The 7,241-nt window shown below is 39.5% G+C and overlaps 1 long non-coding RNA gene across 1 annotated transcript in view; it reads left to right on the top strand.

Annotated features, from left to right (window-relative positions):
* The first annotated feature begins 6,717 nt into the window (after positions 1-6,717).
* Positions 6,718-7,241, top strand: part of LOC116669996 (uncharacterized) — a 19,048-nt gene continuing 18,524 nt past the window's right edge. The window contains exon 1 of the long non-coding RNA XR_004326928.1: positions 6,718-6,958. This is a non-coding gene — a long non-coding RNA (uncharacterized LOC116669996). The remainder of the gene's footprint in view (positions 6,959-7,241) is intronic.

Here is a 7,241-nt window from a genome sequence, read left to right as displayed (position 1 = left end):
CCAGAAAGTGCCATTTAATGGTTTATTTTTCAATAAGAAAATCCTGGGGGGGGGCATACCCCCAGACCCCCTAGGGAGAGCCCCCCACCCCCCCCACACATAACAAATCCCAATTTAAACCCCGATGGATAACAATGCTGAAAGACCCAAAGAAATTGCTTTGTACGCGGCAAAATTTGGGGTGGTCCGCCCAAATCTCACTCCAAGGTTTTTGGAAAAGTCGGCAGCTCTGATATCATTATTAACACTAGTTAGCCCGCTATCTTGGTTAGCAAGGCACAATCTAGCTAGCTAGCTAACTGATATTAATTGGGATGTGTACAAATACAACCAAATGTAAACATCAGCTGCAAAAGTTGTAAGAAACAAACATTATTTTACAAACAATTCATTTTCTTTGACCTCATTTGACTCCTTTTCTTGTAAAAAGGTTATGCTCTTTAGCACAACTGCTAAATGGCTGCTCCTATGGCTGATATTACTCAGTGATTAGTGACTGACTTTTGAAACAAAAACAAACAAATCAGAAGATACTAGAAGTCTTTGACCAGGTGAAAAACAATGGGAACTTAAATCATTTAACAGGAAGGAGAACAAAAAAAAAAATCTAGGAAGGAAAAAAAAACAACTTAAAATCTCTAAATCAAAAGAATAGCACATCAACATAAACATGTATAATCAGAAGAAAACAGATCAATTCCTAACTAAATGTAACTTTCTAATCCAAATCTGCACAAGTAACTTTATACTTAATCTCAACTCTGTAATGCAATCAGCTGGTTTGAAATCTCTCTAAATGGCAAATTTGAGGAAATTATTCTGAAATCCAGATTTTCGAAAGTTTCTTGTTCAATATTGTCTAATCTGGAAAGAAAGTCTCTGAGGACAAAATCTCAGATCGTTGCTGGTTCATTGTTAGATTGCAGCAGGCCAAGGCGCTTTCCATGATGTCACATTTGTGCGCCCACTCGGCTGCCGCTGCTGTAAAAAGTCCTTACCCTCCTTTTTCTGAAGAATTGGCTAAATGGATGGGAGGTGACTGAACACACCTTCCTTTTATCAACACCCTCCTTTTCCGTCCTTTTCTGAAACATACTTTGTTTCAGAAACATCCAGACGGAAAGAAAAAGACGCCATGCTTAGCGTTCCCCTGAGTGGAACTCATCATGGAATCAGGACCTTCCCTTCACGTCCTACACCTGGTGTGGATGTCATGGCGGGTGTAACTGGGGAAACATAGGTATGGACCACCTAGGTGTGCCTTCACTCCAGCACCTGGGGATAATCTGGTCAGCAGAAGTCAGCTTCAGGAAGGGGACTCCAGTCTCCTTCCTCTATGCTGGCAGTGTCAGGAGCCACCGCAGGAAGTCAGCAACAGTGACGCTTCAAGCTCTCCGTCGACGTCTGGACTGGTGATCCCATACGGTATGGGGTGTCCTTCACTGCAGCGCTGGTAGTCAACAGCACCCAGAATGAACTTGTTCCACCTGGATCTGGATTTCTTGAACACCTGAAGCCATCAGGGCGGACCAGTCTCTGCTTTCACCTGTAAATAAATGGTTTTGACAGACTTTTTGTTTTTCAAAAGTCATATTAGTGTTTCATTCTGGGAGGAAAGAACTGTGATGAGTTTGTCCATTACTTTATCATGGAGGGAGACATGTTTTCCTTGGTCTCTGTGTTTTCCAAAGTCCTTAACCCAATGGGCAAAAAATATTAAATTACCCGTCCAAAATCATCAGTCCATTGTAAATCTACGTACATACCACCAATCACAAATACACATATTCAAAGAATAAAACCACCGCAATTCTTCACTATATACTGTATATATATATTTTTTTTTGTTAAAAATAAAGAGTAAAAATAAAAAATTTAATCAAAGAGAAACAACAGTAGAAAAGCTACTGTCTTAACTAAAAAAATGCGTCCCCACCCCTACAGAAAATCAAAAGTTTGAGTGAAAGAAAAGAATAAACCCAAACAAAAATCATGGAAAACAAAGTTCAGAATGAATATAACTGCAATGAACTAAAAAATGTGGGAACCTCTTATTTATCATTTCAAGTCAAAAACAAACCAATTTTGAGTCAAAATGCCAAATATGCATTTACTAATGTATCCATTTAAAACCCTAATAAGCTATAACTCCTCTCTGGTACATTTTCTTCTAATGTCAAGTTGCTGAAAGCAGCTCAATTTATGTTCCCACCACTTTTCAGTTGACTTTACTGGAATGCTTAATTTGACTTGTAATGACCTTTATCAACTCACTCAGACACAATGTTACTCAAAACACCAAACCAAAAGAATAAAAGAAATGGAAAAAGAAAAACAGATTACAGGCATGGGATACTTTCTATAAAATCATCTCTCAATGCAAATCAAACCAGGTATTAGTCTAACTGAAATAAAACCATGCCTATCTCTAAGCATGGTGAAGAGTATGTGAGGATGTGGGGCTATTTTAATTCTAAAGGCCAAGGGAACTTTATCAGGATGCATAATATCCTGAATCCAGGAAATAACTGGCCTTTAATAATAAAAATCTGCCTGCCTCTATGGGAATTTAACATAGGGGTATGTATACTTATGACCCCTGTATTTTAAATAAGAACATTTATTTATTTACAATACGTTATTCATTCACAAAGAAAATTGGTGTCCTTAAAGGTTGGATTTTACCTCATTTTTTAATTTAGGTATTAAAATAAATTTCCAAAACATGATTTTTTTATTCCTCTTTTTAGTCAACTTAAGCATGTGTATGTAAACTTTTGAGCACCACTGTATGTATTGATTTAATCTGTCTGCATCTATAGTGTAAATGAGGTGTGAAAACCCCCGGTGCCTCCTTTTCAGTCCTTTATTAACACAGGAGACAATAAAAGTGAGGTTTTGAAAGAATGAATTGACAATCAGGGAACAGGAAAAAATAATTTTAAAGTTAAACAAGACAAATGTATTCCCAATCTTTGTCCCCATAGGACAACACCAAACATGAAATAGAAGATGTAATCAAATGAAACAAATTAATTAAAATGTTCAATCGTTTAGCAGGCATTTTTGCCCCACTACAGAACTGATTGACTGATGGTTCAGAGTTGACACATTTTCATACGTTTTTAACTGCTACCCTCCCGTTTAAAACCACATGCACGCTCCCAAGTCAACAAACCAGTTATTCATACAATGAGTTATTTATATTCACAATCGACACTGCTGAAGTCACCTTCTTAAACTTCCAATGTAACACAACCAACCTTACACAATTAATTACAGTATTCACATCCCAAGCATAGTGATTGAAAACAGGTAAGTTTCCAGAACAAACCGGAGCGGGAGGCCACGTACAAAATATAAATGGAATTTATTCACAGTTTGCATAGATTAAAAACACTAGCAAAAAACAGCAAACAGCGCCAGCGTGGACAAAGTAGCGACTTTAAAAAAAGAAAGAAATAAAGTGCAATGGCACTGGTGCAATCACCTTATAAAAATAGCAAAATTTCACTGGAATAATTTAGAGGCTATTAATATGCGTTAGGACCCAATACACACAATAAAAGAGCAATATAACAAAATACCACTGCACACTTTGTGCAGTGGTACACAACTCAAACATTAATCGCATGTAGGGAATAATAAAAGGCAATACGTCAAACAACACTAGTAAGCAATTAGGGGTCTCTAAAGCTATCGTTAAGTCTCTAACCAGCCCTAAGATTGAGCCGCGCCCGTCAGCGATATTGCACTTTATCCTTTAATAATGATAATATTTCAAAAGAACAAAACAAACCCAACTAAGCAAAGAAAACAAGTTATAGAAATAAATGCCCGTTGTTTTAAATTAATGTGGGAAAAACAATGACAGACAATATTGCACTTGCAGACAGTCCTTCAAATCATTTAGGTTTCATTCAGACCCAAAGCATGATTTTAATGTCATTATGACCGTTACTCTGCTCCAAGATTGAGCTCATCTAAACATCTGAAATATTTGGCCTGCATGCGTCGCACACACTCCGCTACCCTTCCTGAACTGCGAGCCGTGAGAGAGGGAGGGAGCGCGCATTACCTGTGTCCCTAAATAACCTCCGCCTTCACAGGGCCATGACATCACACCCATTACACTAGTTTTAATTGTTCCTATTTTTCATTGATTTTCCTGTAAGTTTATGCCCTCCAAGCAGGTCTTGCTGAACTCAGCTACAGAAACAACATAACAGCGCTCCGCTCCTGTGCTCTCAGAAGAATTCCCAAGGAAAAATTCCCAGATTGAGAGACCAAAATCTTGAACAAAGAAAGAAAAATTGCTTTTTCCTCCTGTGGCTTCAACTAACTTCAACTAGTGTGGCTTTTCACACTCTCGGGGCAAGATTCTCTGGAAGAACGTCTCACCTTCCCCACAGGATTTTTCTAAAAAGAACTAAGACGCATTAGACTGGGACACAGTATCCGTTGTCACCGCAATGCCGGTTAATCCAGCTCCCACAATCTCACAGTCTGTTAAACTGCCTTTAAAAAGACTTGTATTTGCTCCTCACAGAGACTATCACTCTGTCGCTGTCCCTTATCGGTCTTTTTATCTAAAATTCAACGAGATTCTAAACCTGGCTGTCTATCGGACTTCTAATGTGCACTTAAATTCCAGACCTTCCTCACAGGCATTTTAACATTACATAGATCACATACTAACAATCACGCACAATTACACAAACACTTGCTTTGACTTATCACTTTCAACACTTTCAATTTAGTATTAGCCTAATTACTTTTCAGATTTGAACAGACTTACGAGCTGATGGTTGCTGGGTCTCTCATGCCTAATACTTCCCACATAAACTATGCCAAGTTATGATGAAACAGGTCTGCCTTACCTTTTAATTCATGGGCCTGCATGAGAGATTTAGCACCACCGGCTCCATTCTTTGAGTTTTCTCCGTCCTTTTACTCAGCAATCACGTCAGGGTCACCAACTGTTAGAATTTTGTAACTAACTTTGTGTTTGTTGGAAGGAGGCTGAGGTCCAATTGAGAATCAAGAAAAGGTTTAATGCAACAGAATGATGAAGATGATAAGACAAAGACCATAAGACACAAACAACATAATAACACTGCAGCTGACAGCAGACTTGATCCATGCTTCCCCCATGATGGAGTCACATTAGACCAGTCCTGAATATTCCTAAATTACACCCATTTATCCCCTGCACCTTGGGGCAGTTCCTTTTCACCCAGTGCATTCAAATCCTTTCTTATTGGTCCATCGTTGGCATGGCAACATGCTCTTTGCTGTCCAATGGGGGAGGACAAGTCTTCAAACTCTGCCCCTTTGGAGGTCGTTTTTGGCTACAGATCAAAATTGTCTGTTGTGTGAATGTGAAACTCTAACATCAATTCAGTTTAATCAACATTGTCTTGTCTTAGCCTAGCCTAGGGGGCAGGGGGCAGTAGGCCACCTTTTGGTGCGTAGCAGGAAAACTCCTTTCCATATGATAAATGCCAGTCTTGACCTGTGGTTCTTTACATTCAGAGGAAAAGAGGGGGAAGGTGAGGGACAGAGATAATGCATATTTTCCTAACCTGGCTGCATCATACATAAAACAGAAACACATTGTTTTCACAACATTGTTTTTTAACTTTTTATAACAGATGCTAACGTTGGCTAACAAAAACGGTACTAAAACAAATGTAACCTTACTTACTTAAAACTGACAATTCCTTTGAGTGTCTTGTACAACTGAACGCTGAATTAGGCGAGGAAAGTGTCACAGTCACTATGACGAAAAGCGTGGTCAACCCCCAGAATGAAGTTCACATGTCATGGACAAGCTTTGCTAAACACTCTGTCATGATTGACAGGCTGAGAACTGTCAATCACCACGACCTAATCCCCCCCCAATGATTTTAAAATCAAAAAGACGGTAATTTAAAAAAAAAAAACATCATTATTCTGTGTTGCAGAAGAGTTAAAACTAGCGATTGAGACCATAAACTATTCATGAAGATGTTTACTGAGGTAATAAATCAAGTGAGAAGTGGGTCATTTTGCCATAGACGTCTATAGAAACCAAGAGTATATGGCTGCAGCCTGGAGCGTCCCATGTCATCCGTCCCATGTCATCCGTCCCATCTCATGCGGTCCCGTGTCATGCGGAGTTGTGTCCAACGGTAAATCCAGAGGGTCAAAAAAAACGAAATCGCGAATAATTTTACAGATGGAGTCACGGGTAAATTCGTGACCACATTTGTTGCAATCAATTGAAAAAACGTTAAAAACTGTTAAAGTAACAACTTTGCCATACATATAATTTGCTCATTTCTGATTATGCGATTTGCGATTTTGTATTTTTGACCCTCTGAATTTGCTGTTGGACACACCTCCGCATGAGACGGGACCGCATGAGACCGGACGGATGACATGGGACGCTCCAGGCTGCCATACCCTTCTCCGACCTCCTTTTGCAACCCCGCGTGTCTCCCTCTGCTGGAATTCAGATAGAATGCAGGTTTAAGTTACTTCCGCATGTGTAGCTCTTTGCCGAATCGGATACTCTGTGCATCAATATATACAGTCTATGGGTGCACAACATCAGCTATCGGACGTCTTCGCTAGGAAAAGAGATTCCCCCAGCCTCCCCACCCACACTTGTAGTGTCGTTAAGTAGACTTAACAGTCTATGTGAGTAACGTTACAACAAAGCCCGTCCCCACCCCGTTGTGGCCATGAAAACATCCAAAAGATGACATCGACATGTGAAATATATTGTGATAGTGTGGTTTTAGCTGCTGGCTAATGTTAGCTTGCTGGCACACTAGCTAACTGGTAATAAAAAAAAACGTGATTATGTTGGGAAAACTGCAGTTATTTTATTAGAATGACATGAATAGCATTAAACGTTACTAAACGTAACGTGAATACACTTGAATGGGTAAACTCGTCCGTGAAGAGATGCGTTCTAATTGGCGATATGATTAACAGTGAATACTACAACTCTCACAGTTCCACTCAACTTCCCAAGGTCACCGAAAGTCCGTGACTACCATCCATTATTTTGACTTGAGAGACGCTTAGCGGCAGAAAGTTACATATTTTACCTTTAAAGGTAATCGGTGAAGCTAGACCAACAAGCTAGCACTGACTCTATCACGTATAGTTGGACATTGGCTATTTGAACAATTAACAACTTCTATTCGTAAGCTGTCCCTGGTGGTCTAGTGGTTAGGATTCGGCGCTCT

This window comes from Etheostoma spectabile, chromosome 20 (genome assembly GCF_008692095.1).
Source record: "Etheostoma spectabile isolate EspeVRDwgs_2016 chromosome 20, UIUC_Espe_1.0, whole genome shotgun sequence".
Classification (NCBI taxonomy): domain Eukaryota; kingdom Metazoa; phylum Chordata; class Actinopteri; order Perciformes; family Percidae; genus Etheostoma; species Etheostoma spectabile.
Note: the sequence above shows the minus strand (reverse complement) of the source record. Positions and strands in the feature narration are given on the sequence as shown.